Raw genomic sequence first — 13,735 nt, forward strand, 5'->3', positions numbered from 1 at the left:
TCTAGCCACAGCACATGGACTGCAGCGGGTCAAGAAGGCAGCTCACCCCACACCTTCTAAGGGGAGTAACTAGGGACGGGGCAATAAATGTGGATCGGCCAGTGATGCCCGCCACACAGCATTCAAAAGGTATCTGGATAGGTATATGAATAGGAAGGGTTTAGAGAGATATGTGCCGAGTGCTGGCAAATGGGACTAGATTAATTGAGGATATCGGGTCAGCATGGAGGAGTTAGACAGAAGGCTCTGTTTCCGTGTTGTATGTCTCTGAGTACAGCGGCAGGTACAGGTCAGTGAGTGTCTGAAAGAACCAGAACAGAAATAATTCAGGGTCTACAGCATGAGAACAGGTCCATCAGCACAACCTGTCCATGCTGTGCCGTGTTCACAATTAATCTCGACCCATTTGCCAGCGTATGGTCCATACTTCTCCCTCGCGATCTCTTTCATGTCCCTGTCTCAATGTTTCTTCAATGATGAAATTGTACTCACTTCCACTGCAACAGTTCCAGACCCTCACCACTCTCTGTGTTAAAACCTGTCCCCTCTGGACACTTTTGTATTTCTCCCCTTAAACCTGTGGCCTTTGGATTTCAACTCTCCTACAACGGGGAAAGCTAACTGCCTTATCAATGTCTCTTGTGGTTTTATAGACCTCTGTAAGGTCACCCCCTCAGTCTCCGACGCTCCAGGGATAAAATCCCCAGCTTGTCCAGCCTCTCCTTTTAATTCAAATCGTCCAATCCACGCAGCGTCTTAGTAAATGTTTTCTGCACTCTTTCTAGTTTAATAATATCCTTTCTATAGTCGAGCAACCAGAATTGCACGCAGTATTCCAAATGTGGCCTCATCAATGTCTAGTTCAAAGATGAACCAACTCCTGTACTTGATGATGAAATGCTGGAACAGTCCTATGCTGGAGTCTAAAGGACCACTCAGGTTACACATCCTCACTGGAACCTTTTGTGATATTAATAAAGAGAGAAACTTTCTCGGGGAGACACGAAATTAGCAAATGGAGTAACATTCAGAAGTGAAATTCAGAAAGATGTCTTCTGAGGAACAATCCATGAACTTACCTTGGTTCCTTTAACGCTTCAATTGACCAGTAAATTATGAACCAATCCCCTCAAATTGTTTGCCATGGCTGATACAGCCTCAGCCAATCTAAAGCCTCGTTCTTGGCACGTCACCCACTGTCCCCTTCACCATGTGTCTCAGCCATTCCATTAATGAGCCAACGCCAACTTATGGGCTGTGCGATCAGCCAATGGAGGAAGGACACGAGGATGGTGTGAGGGAGGGCCCAGGTGAACAGGATGGCCATTGACAGGTGGGCAGGATTTGGGGCTGGTGCAGCCAATGGCAGGAGGGTTACCTGGGAGGAGGTGAGGTGGCTCAGTGCAGGGAGAGACATGGCTGTGGTCAGACCCTGTCAGAATCACCGTGTCCTCCAGCTTTTGGTGCTGTTGTTACTGTCACAGCAAGGTGAGTACCGGTCAGACTGGAGTCAGACTGCTGGGGGGAGCCCAACGCTGAAGGGAGGGAGATGGAGGGAGGGCAGAGAGACAGGGGGAGAGGGCAGGGAAATAGAGAGATTGCATTTAAGAAAGCAAGGGTAAAGAACAAAATGGAAAGGCTGAAAGAGCAGATGGAGGTAAAAAGACATCGCCGGGGCGAGGTTTGAGAGGGAGATTGAGATGGGAGGAAGGATTGAGAGGGAAAGATGTAATTCCTGATGGACTGATACTTCCATAGTGCAGCGCTCCCTCAGAACTGACCCTCTGACAGTGCAATATTCCCACAGTAATGACCAGCTGACAGTGCGGTACTCCCTCAATACTGACCCTCTGACTGGGTAGCACTCCCACGGTACTGACCCGCTGACAGTGCGGTACCCCTCAGTACTGACCCTCTGACAGTGCACACTCCCTCAACACTGACTCTCGGACAGTGCGGTGTTCCCTCAGTACTGACCCTCCGACAATGTGGCCCTCCCTCACTACTGACCATCTGACAGTGCGGCACTCCCTCAGTACTGACCCTCCGACAGTGCGGCACTCCCTCAGTACTGACCCTCCACAATGCGCACTACCTCAGTACTGACTCTCCGACAGTGTGGCGCTTCCTCAGTACTGACTCTCAGACAGTGTAAGAGTGGATTGAACCCGCGACCTTAATGTTTGGATGTTTGAAAGATTGCTTCCAATCAGGGGCAACTTCCATCGCTGTTTCTGTGTGTAACTGTACTGCTGTGTTGACTCTTTCCCACTTCCTCTTTCTCACCCTTTCTCTTTTCCTCTCTCTGTCTGTCTGTCTGTGTCTCTCTCTCTCTCGGTCTCTGTCCCTCTTACCTGGTTTCTCCCACTTTCACCTTGCTCTCCCACACTGCCACGTTATCTTCCTGTTCTCCCTGTAGTTGATGTTTCACTATCACACTCTGTTCACCAAGACTCTGTTTCAATCATGTTTTATTGCTCAAACTATCAATGATCAACAGGTCATAACTGAAAGATGCAAGGACTGTAAGCATTAACAACAAATTCACTCCCTACAAGATTACACTGAGTAGGGCCACAACAGGATACAGTGTCCACCTCTTAAACTTGGGTCCGTATAGAGTGAGCTTTACTCGGTATGTAACCCCACACTGTCCCTGTCATGGGAGTGTTTGATGGGTGACAGTGCAGAGGAAGCTTAACATTCTGTCTAAACCTGTACTTTTCAGGGATTGATTTTAGGGACAGCATAGAAAGAGACTTACTCCGTGTCTAACACCGTGCAACGATTCTGTCCTGGGAGTGTTCGATGGGGGGCAGTGTAGAGGCAGCTTTACATTTTATCTGACCTGCTACTGTCACTGTCCTGGTTGTGTTTGATTGGGGATGTGTAGAGGGAGCTTTACTAGTTGTGGTTCTGTTCGCCGAGCTGGAAGTTTTTGTTGCAAACGTTTCGTCCCCTGGCTAGGCGACATCATCAGTGCTTTGGAGCCTCCTGCGAAGCGCTTCTTTGATGTTTCTTCCGGTATTTATAGTGGTCTGTCCTTGCCGCTTCCGGGTGTCAGTTTCAGCTGTCCGCTGTAGTGGTTGGTATATTGGGTCCAGGTCGATGTGTTTGTTGATGGAGTTTGTGGATGAATGCCATGCCTCTAGGAATTCCCTGGCTGTTCTCTGTCTGGCTTGCCCTATGATAGTAGTGTTTTCCCAGTCGAATTCATGTTGCTTGTTGTCTGTGTGTGTGGCTACTAGGGATAGCTGGTCGTTTCGTTTCGTGGCTAGTTGATGTTCATGTATGCGGATTGTTAGCTGTCTTCCTGTTTGTCCTATATAGTGTTTTGTGCAGTCCTTGCATGGTATTTTGTAAACTACATTAGTTTTGCTCATGTTGGGTATCGGGTCCTTTGTTCTAGTGAGTTGTTGTCTGAGCGTGGCTGTTGGTTTGTGTGCCGTTATGAGTCTTGAGGGTCGCAGTAGTCTGGCTGTCAGTTCTGAAACGCTCCTGATGTATGGTAGTGTGGCTAATCCTTTTGGTTGTGGCATGTGGCATGCAGCTTCGTTTGTGTGCATCAGGACACTATTCAAAAGGGCCACAACACACTGCAGTACACCAGAACTGCAAAAAGAGGAAGAGGAACACCTATACAAGGTATTCGCCAAAAACGGATACCCACACAACTTTATCAACAGATGCCTAAGAGACAGACCACGGAACAAGGACATGCCACAACCAAAAGGATTAGCCACACTACCACACATCAGGAGCGTTTCAGAACTGACAGCCAGACTACTGCGACCCTCAGGACTCATAACGGCACACAAACCAACAGCCACGCTCAGACAACAACTCACTAGAACAAAGGACCCGATACCCAACATGAGCAAAACTAATGTAGTTTACAAAATACCATGCAAGGACTGCACAAAACACTATATAGGACAAACAGGAAGACAGCTAACAATCCGCATACATGAACATCAACTAGCCACGAAACGACACGACCAGCTATCCCTAGTAGCCACACACACACACAACAAGCAACATGAATTCGACTGGGAAAACACTACTATCATAGGGCAAGCCAGACAGAGAACAGCTAGGGAATTCCTAGAGGCATGGCATTCATCCACAAACTCCATCAACAAACACATCGACCTGGACCCAATATACAAACCACTACAGCTGAAACTGACACCCGGAAGCGGCAAGGACAGACCACTATAAATACCGGAAGAAACATCAAAGAGGCGCTTCGCAGGAGGCTCCAAAGCACTGATGATGTCGCCTAGCCAGGGGACGAAACGTTTGCAACAAAAACTTCCAGCTCGGTGAACAGAACCACAACAACGAGCACCCGAGCTACAAATCTTCGCACAAACCTTGAGCTTTACTATATATCTAACCCCGTGCTCTCACTGTCCTGGGAGTGTTTGATTGAGATCGTGTAGAAGGAGCTTTACTCTGTATCTAACCCCATGCTAACCCTGTCCTGGGAGTGTTTAATGGGGACACTGCATAGGAAGCTTTTCGTGATGGTTTATTTCTGAACAGGATGGTTTGTTTCTCTTTTGCTGGATCGTTTTCAGATCTGAAGTGCAGAAAACAATGAGGACAAGCCAGGATTGTCACCACGTCTGTATCTGTCTGTAACTGTCTCTCTATTTGAGTCTTTCTTTTTCTCTCTGTCGGTCCCAGTTTCTCTGTATCTCTCGTTGTTTGGAAAAGTAATCTGGTCCTCATGTTCTGCGTGACCTGTGACCTCAGGCAGTCCCTCTCGCAGCCATCTTACACCCAATACCCTTTCCTATCGTCTTTCCCTTCCACTGGAGTTTGGTGAGGAACGGTTATGTCTGGGTCACTCATGATACAACTACAGCCCGCTGCCCTGTTCCTTGCTCTGGCCCTGGTGCACCATTCCAACGTCACCATGTGTTAGGGTGGGATGAAGACACGTGTCGCCAGAACATTAGCTTCAGGCTCTGGGTTACCAGCCTGTCCCATTCCCACTGCTCCTCTGTGTCTCTTCCTCTCTGACTGAACCTGCCTTCAGCATGGTCTAAAAGCTAATATGCATGTGGGTGGAGCTGGAGCACCAGCTCACAGATTAACTCTTCCCTTAACGTCACCTTTTACATTGATATGGCCAAGACTCCAGGCGTGTCCAGTCCACCTAACAGTGTCCTGTCTCTGTTCACAGTGCCTCGGTATACACACGCCGATGTGACCACCAACACTCACAGGGTGGAAGTTCCTAGTGGGGGGTGTAAGTATCACATCATTGTATTGGCTATTGTGGGATTGGGAGGTGGGGAGGAGAACAGACTGCTTTGGGGGTTGAGAGCAGCAATTGCTGCAAACACATTGGCGGGGGGGAGGGGGTGAATGATTAGTGAAAGGGAATCGGAATACTGCAGGTTCACACCCCATCTCAGTCTCAGTTACCCCATCTAGCATTTATTCCCCTCCTCTTCCCTGAATCCTCCTCTGTATCTCCAATCCTCGTTATCTCTGTAACACCTCCATTCCCTATTCCCCCTCCCAATCTATGTAAACTCCTCCAGATCCTACACCCTCTCCCTATCTCTGTAACCTCCTCCTGTCCTGAAAACTTACCGAGTCTGAACTGTTGGTGGATTGAAGTTCTGAATCATTGAATCCCTACAGTGTGGAAAGAGGCCCTTCTGCCCAATAAGTCCACGCTGACTCCCGAAGACTAACTCACCCATGGCCATTCCCCTCCCATATTACTCTACATTTAGCCCCGACTGATGCACCTAACCTATACATCCGTGCACACTATGGTAATGTAGCATGGTCAATCCACCCTAGCCTGCACATCCCTGGGCATTTTGGGTAATTTAGCATAGCCAATTCACCCTAACCTGCACACTCGTGGGCACTATGGGTAACTTATGGGTAATCTTTGGACTGTGCGAGGCAACTGGAGCACCTGGAGGAAACCTACGCAGACACTGGGAGAATGTGCAAACTTCACACAGTCACCTGAGGATGGGATCAAACCGCGTCCCTGTTGCTGAGAGGCAGCAGTGCTAACCATTGAACCACTGTGCCACTCTCAATGGGACATCAATATGAGCTGCACTTCTGCAGATGTGACCTTATCTCTATTGCTCCCCCCTTACTCCCTCCCTGCTCCAGCTGCTGAACTTACGTGCATGCACTCTCCTGACTACGGGTTGATCCCTCAGATCGATTGGAAGTTGATCCGAATGGATGGTTCTGAGGATTTAATGGCTTTGGACAACATGCCAACTTGTGAGTCTGTCTCTGTCACAATCCGTGAGGCATCTGGTCAGGGCAAGCTGTTATCTCTAGCTCTGTCTATTGGCAATCGCTCTCATACTGTCTGTCGATGCCCCTTGTCACGTCTTTCTCACTCTCTCATTCTCTCTCTCTCTCACCCTCTCCCTCTCTCCCTCCCTGTCTCCACTTTTCCCTCTTTCCTTTCATGTCTCTCTCTCTTTCTCTCAGTCCCTCACACCTGTCTCTCTCTCTCTCTCTCTCCCTCCATTCGTTTTTTTTACTACTTCGGTTTCTTTTACCCTCACCCTCTTCCCTTTTCTCTCTCCAGAGACCAGTGAGCCTGACGTCGGTGGTGGAACAGGATGTACATGTATTTGGAAAGGCAAGGACTGATTAGGGATAGTCACCAAGGCTTTGTGAGTGGGAAATTATGTCTCACAAACTTGATTGAGTTTTTTGAAGAAGTAACAAAGAGGAATGATGAGGGCAGAGCGATAGATGTGATCTATATGGACTTCAGTAAGGTGTTCGATAAGTTTACTCTTAGGAGACTGGATAGCAAGGTTAGATCTCACGCAATACAGGAAGAACTAGCCATTTGGATACAGAAATGGCTCAAAGGTAGAAAACAGAGGGTGGTGGTGGAGGGTTGTTTTTCAGACTGGAGTCTTGTGACCAGTGGAGTGCCACAAGGATCGGTGCTGCGTCCTCTACATTTCAACATTTACATAAATGATTTGGATGTGAGCGTAAGAGGTACAGTTAGTATGTTTGCAGATGACACCAAAATTGGAGGTGCAGTGGACAGTGAAGAAGGTTACCTCAGATTACAACAGGATCTTGATCAAATAGGCCAGTGGCCTGAGAAGTGGCAGATGGAGTTGAATTCAGATAAATGCGAGGTGCTGCATTTTGGGAAAGCAAATCTTAGCAGGACTTATACACTTAATGGTAAGGTCCTAGGGAGTGTTGCTGAACAAAGAGACCTTCGAGTGCAGGTTCATAGTTCCTTGAAAGAGGAGTCGCTGGTAGATAGGATAGTGAAGAAGGCATTTGGTATGCTTTCTTTTGTTGTGGTTCTGTTCGCCGAGCTGGAAGTTTTTGCTGCAAACGTTTCGTTCCCTGGCTAGGGAACATCATCAGTGCTATTGGAGCCTCCTGTGAAGCGCTGCTTTGATGTTTCTTCCGGTATTTATAGTGGTTTGTTCTTGCCGCTTCCGGGTGTCAGTTTCAGCTGTAGTAGTTTGTATGTGGGGTCCAGGTCGATATGTCTGTTGATGGATGTTCTTGCCGTTTCCGGGTGTCAGTTTCAGCTGTAGTGGTTTGTATGTGGGGTCCAGGTCTATGTGTCTGTTAATGGAGTTTGTGGATGAATGCCATGCCTCTAAGAATTCCCTGGCTGTTCTCTGTCTGGCTTGTCCTATGATGGTAGTGTTTTCCCAGTCAAATTCATGTTCCTGGTTGTCTGAGTGTATGGCTACTAGGGATAGCTGGTCGTGTCGTTTTGTGGCTAGCTGATGTTCATGGATGCGGATTGTTAGCTGTCTTCCTGTTTGTCCTATATAGTGTTTTGTGCAGTCCTTGCATGATATTTTGTAGACTACGTTAGTTTGACTTGTGCTGGCTATTGGGTCCTTTGTTCTAGTGAGTTGTTGTCTGAGTGTGGAAGTTGGCTTGTGTGCTGTTATGAGTCCTAAGGGTCGCAGTAGTCTGGCTGTCAGTTCTGAGATGCTCCTGACGTATGGTAGTGTGGCTAGTCCTTTTGGTTGTGGCATGTCCTCGTTCCGTGGTCTATCTCTTAGGCATCTGGTGATAAAGTTGCGTGGGTATCCGTTTTTGGCGAATACCTTGTATAGGTGTTCCTCTTCCTCTTTTCGCAGTTCTGGTGTACTGCAGTGTGTTGTGGCTCTTTTGAATAGTGTCCTGATGCAACTTCGTTTGTTAGACAGCTAACAATCCGCATCCATGAACATCAGCTAGCCACAAAACGACACGACCAGCTATCCCTAGTAGCCATACACTCAGACAACCAGGAACATGAATTTGACTGGGAAAACACTACCATCATATGACAAGCCAGACAGAGAACAGCCAGGGAATTCTTAGAGGCATGGCATTCATCCACAAACTCCATTAACAGACACATAGACCTGGACCCCACATACAAACCACTACAGCTGAAACTGACACCCGGAAACGGCAAGAACATCCATCAACAGACACATCGACCCGGACCCCACATACAAACTACTACAGCTGAAACTGACACCCGGAAGCGGCAAGAACAAACCACTATAAATACCGGAAGAAACATCAAAGCAGCGCTTCACAGGAGGCTCCAATAGCACTGATGATGTTCCCTAGCCAGGGAACGAAACGTTTGCAGCAAAAACTTCCAGCTCGGCGAACAGAACCACAACAACGGACACCCGAGCTACAAATCTTCAACCAGACTTTAAATGCTTTCTTTTATTGGTCGAGGTACTGGGTATAGAAGTTGTGTCGTCATGTTGCGGCTGTACAGGACATTGTTTAGACCACTGTTGGAATATTGTGTGCAATTCTGGTCTTCCTATTGGAAAGACATCATGATACTTGAAAGGGTACAGAAATGATTTGCAACGATGTTGCCAGTGTTGGAGAATTTGAGCTTTAGGGAGTGGCTGAACAGGCTGGGATTATTTTCCCTGGAGCATCGGAGGCCGAGGTGTGACCATAAAGAGGTATAAAATCATGAGGGACATGGATAGGATAAATAGACAAAGTCTTTTCCCTGGGACCAGGGAGACCAGAACTAGAGGGGCATAGGTTTAGGGTGAGAGGGGAAAGAAATAAGAGACCAACGAGGCAACTTTTGCACGGAGAGGATGGTACGTATGTGGAATGAGCTGCCAGAGGAAGTAATGGAGGCTGGTGAAATTGCTACATTTAAATGGCATTTGGATGGGAAAATAAGTAGGTAGGGTTTGGAGGGATTTGGGCCGGGTGCTGGCAGGTGGGACTAGATTTGGTTGGAATATCTGGTCGGCATGGACAGGTTAGACTGAAGGGTCTGTTTCCGTGTTGAATATCTCGATGACTGACTCCTGCTCTCTCTCTGCTCTGTCTCTCTCTGCTCTCTCTCTCTCTCTTCCCCCACCCCCCACACCTCATTCTCTCCTCTTGTCTCTCTCTTCTCTCATTTGGTCCCTGTTGGCTTTCTCTCAATCTTTTCCCTCTTGCTGTTCTTTCTGTCTCTCACTTGTGCATTCCGTTCGTCTCTCTTCATCTCTGTCTCTCACCATCTCTCTTTCTCACTCCCTCCATATTTTCAGGCTCCCTATTTCTCTCGCCCTTTCATACCCTCCCCCTCCCTCTTTCCCTTTTGTTCTTTTTTCTCTGCCCTTCCCCATCTCTCTCCCCTCCTGTTTCTCTTTCTTCAATGCCCCTCTCTCTCTCTCTCTCTCCTGCGCCTCCCCCCGTCTTTCTCTCCCAGTCTGTCTCTCCCCTCCTGTCTCTCTTTCTCCCCACCCATCTCTCTCTCTCTTTGCCCCATCTCTCTTGCCCCATCTATCTTTGACTCCTCCTCTCTCTCTCCTCTCTCCCCTCCTGTCTCTCTCTCTCTCTCTCTCTCTCTCTCTCTGCACCCCCGTCCCTCTGTCCCCTCCTGTCTCTCGCTCCCTCCCTCTCTCTCTCTCTTTCAGACACGTGATGACTGTTCCTCTCTCTCAGGGTACTTTAAAGATCGGGTTGACGTTGTGACAAATGGTCTCCACATCAAGAAGGTGTTTCCTTACGACAGTGGAACATACACGTGTGAGGTGACCTCCCAGTACAGGAAACGCACTGACCGGGTGACGATGCAGCTCCATGTGAAGGGTATGTGACGGGGGAGAGGGACAGGCTGCTCCACGGGTGAGGAGCTCTCGGACACAGGACAGTTTGGGACACTCTGGAATTGGGGAAGTTTCCAGTCCCGTGCCAACAATTTCGGAGGTGGGGCTGAATTAAGTTTGCTTTAAGGCACCCTTGAGTAAGACACGGGGTCATGGGTCACCAGGTCCCACTGTATGCACATACCCTGGTGTCTGGCTGACCAAGAGTAATGGGGAGGTTCCGCACAGTCAGGAACTACTACAGAGTCTCACCGGGGCAGGCACTGGGTACAACCAACATCCTCTTTATCGTACAGTTTGGACTAAGCACCAGGTTAGTCAGAGTTAGTCACTGCAAACAGGAGGGAGATAGACGGGAACACCTCACCCTCTCAACAGCGCACAACACTTCATTAACGCAATAATAAAGAGGGAATCCTCTACACTGTCTAGTTTCCCAGGGCAGGGACAGCAGGGTGTTAAATACGATTAAAGCTAATCCATACACTGCCCCTAATCAAACACTCCCAGGACAGGGTCAGCACGGGGTTAGATACAGAGCAAACCTTCCTCTACACTCTGCCCCCATCACTCACTCCCAGGACAGGGACAGCACAGGGTCGAAGTGTCTGCTACATCCTGGTGAGATCAGTCCTCTGTTTCTTGACAGCACCTCCGAGTGAACCTTTCTCTGTGATCGCTGATAATCCCAAAATCGTCAGAAGGCGTGGAACACGTAAGTGAGACATTGGCGTGAGAAGTATTGCTGGGTTTGGTTGCTGGGGGTAAGGAGAGGGAGTGCAAGTAACGAGCCAAATTTGAGGATCACAACACACAGCCCCATCTCCGTAACCTCTGCCAACATCTCATTCTCTGCACTCCTCCCTATATCTGTAACCCCTCCAGCTCCGACACCACTCCCTATCGCTGTAAACACCCTCCATGCACTACACACCTCCCTATCTGTGTAAACCCCTTTAGCCCCATATTCCTCCCTGTCTCTGTAACCCCCTCGAGCACCATATTCCTCCCTATCTATAACCTCCTTCAGCCCCATATCCTTCCCAATCTCTGTAACTTTCTCCAGCCTCTGCACCCCTCCCTATCTCTGTAAAACCCCTCAGGCCGAACACTTCTCCCTATCTCTGTAGCCCCCTCCAGCCCCTACACCTCCTCCCTATCTCTGTAAAGCACCTAAGCACCTATACCTCTCCCTGTCTCTGTAACCCACTTCAGCTCCATACCCCTTCCTAACTTTGTAACGTCCTCCATCACTTGCATACCTCCCTATCTCTGTAAAACCCCTTAGCCGCTACACCTCTCCCAGTCTCTGTAAACCCCGCCAGGCCCAATCCCCTCCCTATCTCTGTAATTTCCTATTAATCGCATCTTACCACCACCTGCTTAAATTGTTGTGGCCCCCACCCTGAGGGATTGTGGGGGGGATGTTGTTGTCTGAGATGGGTTGTTGATGCCCTGTGACTCACTGGCATCCCATCCCGACTACCATTGTGTTGGGTGCCAGTGCGGCATTGTCTCTGGAGAGCCTTTGGGTGATTTTAATTCCTCTTTCTTCTTCCTCCAGCCGCTGACCTTCTATGCCGTCAGTCGCCTGACTTTGGGCCTAATCCTTATGTTGAGTGGGTATTCACTAGTCAGGAGGGTGCCAGAAAGCTGTTGTCCCTGAAAGGCCAGGTCATTGGTAGGTCTTTCTCCTTCGTGACTTCCTTCCATATGCCGCTCCCATAATCCCCTCCGTGTTGGTCTCCCTGAACCCACAGCGAGCTGTTTAACAGGAAGAGAGTGAGATATTCTCCCTCTCTCAAAACATCCAAGGGCCCTGTGGGAGTTTCCAATGACATAAAATCCCTACAGTGTGAAAACAGGACATTCAGCCCAACAACTCCATACCGAACCTCTGAAAAGCATCCCAACCATCCCTATCCCTGCACTCCCCATGGTCAAACTGCCCAAACCTGCACATCTCTGAACATTATGGATAATTAAGCGTGGCTAATCCACCCTAACCTGCACATCCCTGAACACTATGGGGTAATTTAGAATGGCCAATCCTCCCTAACCCACACATCTCTGAACACTGAGTAATTTAACATGACCAATCCACCATAACCGACACACCCCTGTACACTGTGGGTAATTTAGCATGGCCAATTCACCCTAATCTATACATCCCTTTACACAATGGGTCAATTTAGCATGGCCAATTCACCCTAGCATGCACATCCTGAGCACTGTGGGCTATTTAGCACTGGCCAGGCCACCCTAACCTGAACATTCCTCGGCACGTTGTGTTTGTAACACTGGGCGAAAATGAGGACTGCAGATGCTGGAAATCAGTGTCAATATTAGAATGGTGCTGCAAAAGCACAGCAGATCAGACAGTATCTAATCTGGCCCCAGAATTTCCCACTGGCCAATCCACCTTACCTGCACGTCCCTGCACACTATGGGAAAATTTAGCATGGCCAATCCGCTCAAAATTGGAAAGAAGGAATTCGGTTCACCCGGTGGAAACCCATGCAGACACGGGGAAAATGTGCAAACTCCACACAGACAGGTGCCAGAGGATGGAATCAAACCCAGGTCCCTGGCACCATTAGGGAGCGGTAATAACCACTGAGCCACTGTGCCACCCATGTTACATTCCAAAACGTGCCACCATTTATATTGTCCCTTGCAGCCTTAAAACAAACTGGAGCCTGGATATCGTAGATACAGCTTCACAGCTGCCTGGAACCTTGAAAACTTTACATTGTTCAGGATTATAAGTGTCTGGGGTGACAAGTTTCTTTGAGTAAAGTGCCATGCTTCAGGTGACCTGGCTGTGATGGAGTACGGGAACTTTGTTCCAACAGTAACCATAACCATGAGTGTGTCTGTGAGACTGCACTGTGAGCTTAGAGAAAACATTCCCCTTTCTCTCAAAGGCTACAATCCATCCTAACTTATGACTGCCCTTCATCACATCTTGTTTATTCGTTCATTGCTCATCAAGTTTTATGCTTTTACTCACTCGTAGGATGGTACATCGCTCGTGTTTATCACATCCCTTGTTGCCCTAGGCCCAATAATATGGAATTTCAAAGTCCAACATAGAGTCATAGAGCTGCACAGCAAGGAAACAGACCCTTGAGTCCAACTTGCTCAGGCCGGCCACATAGCCAAAATTAATCTCGTCCCATTTTCCAGCACTTGGCGCATATCTCTCTCATTCCTTCCTATTCTTGTACCCATGCAGATGCCTTTTAAACGTTGGCGTTGTACCAGCCTTCCTCTGGCAGCTTATTCCATACATGCATTACCATCTGCGTGAAAAAGATGCCCCTTAGGTCCATTTTACATCTTGCCCCTCTGACCCTAAACCTATGCCCTCTAGTTATGTACTCCCCCCACCCCAGGGAAATCACCTTGTCTATTTACTCCAGCCATACTCTTCATGATTTTATAAACATCTGTAAGGTAAGCCCTGAGCCTCTGATGCTCCAGGGAAAACAGCCCCAGCCTATTCAGCCTCTTCCTATAGGTCAAATTCTCCAACCCTGGCAACATCCTTGCAAATCTATTCTGAACCCTTTCAAGTTTCACAACCTTTTTCCGTT

This window comes from Hemiscyllium ocellatum, chromosome 40 (assembly GCF_020745735.1).
Source record: "Hemiscyllium ocellatum isolate sHemOce1 chromosome 40, sHemOce1.pat.X.cur, whole genome shotgun sequence".
Taxonomy (NCBI): domain Eukaryota; kingdom Metazoa; phylum Chordata; class Chondrichthyes; order Orectolobiformes; family Hemiscylliidae; genus Hemiscyllium; species Hemiscyllium ocellatum.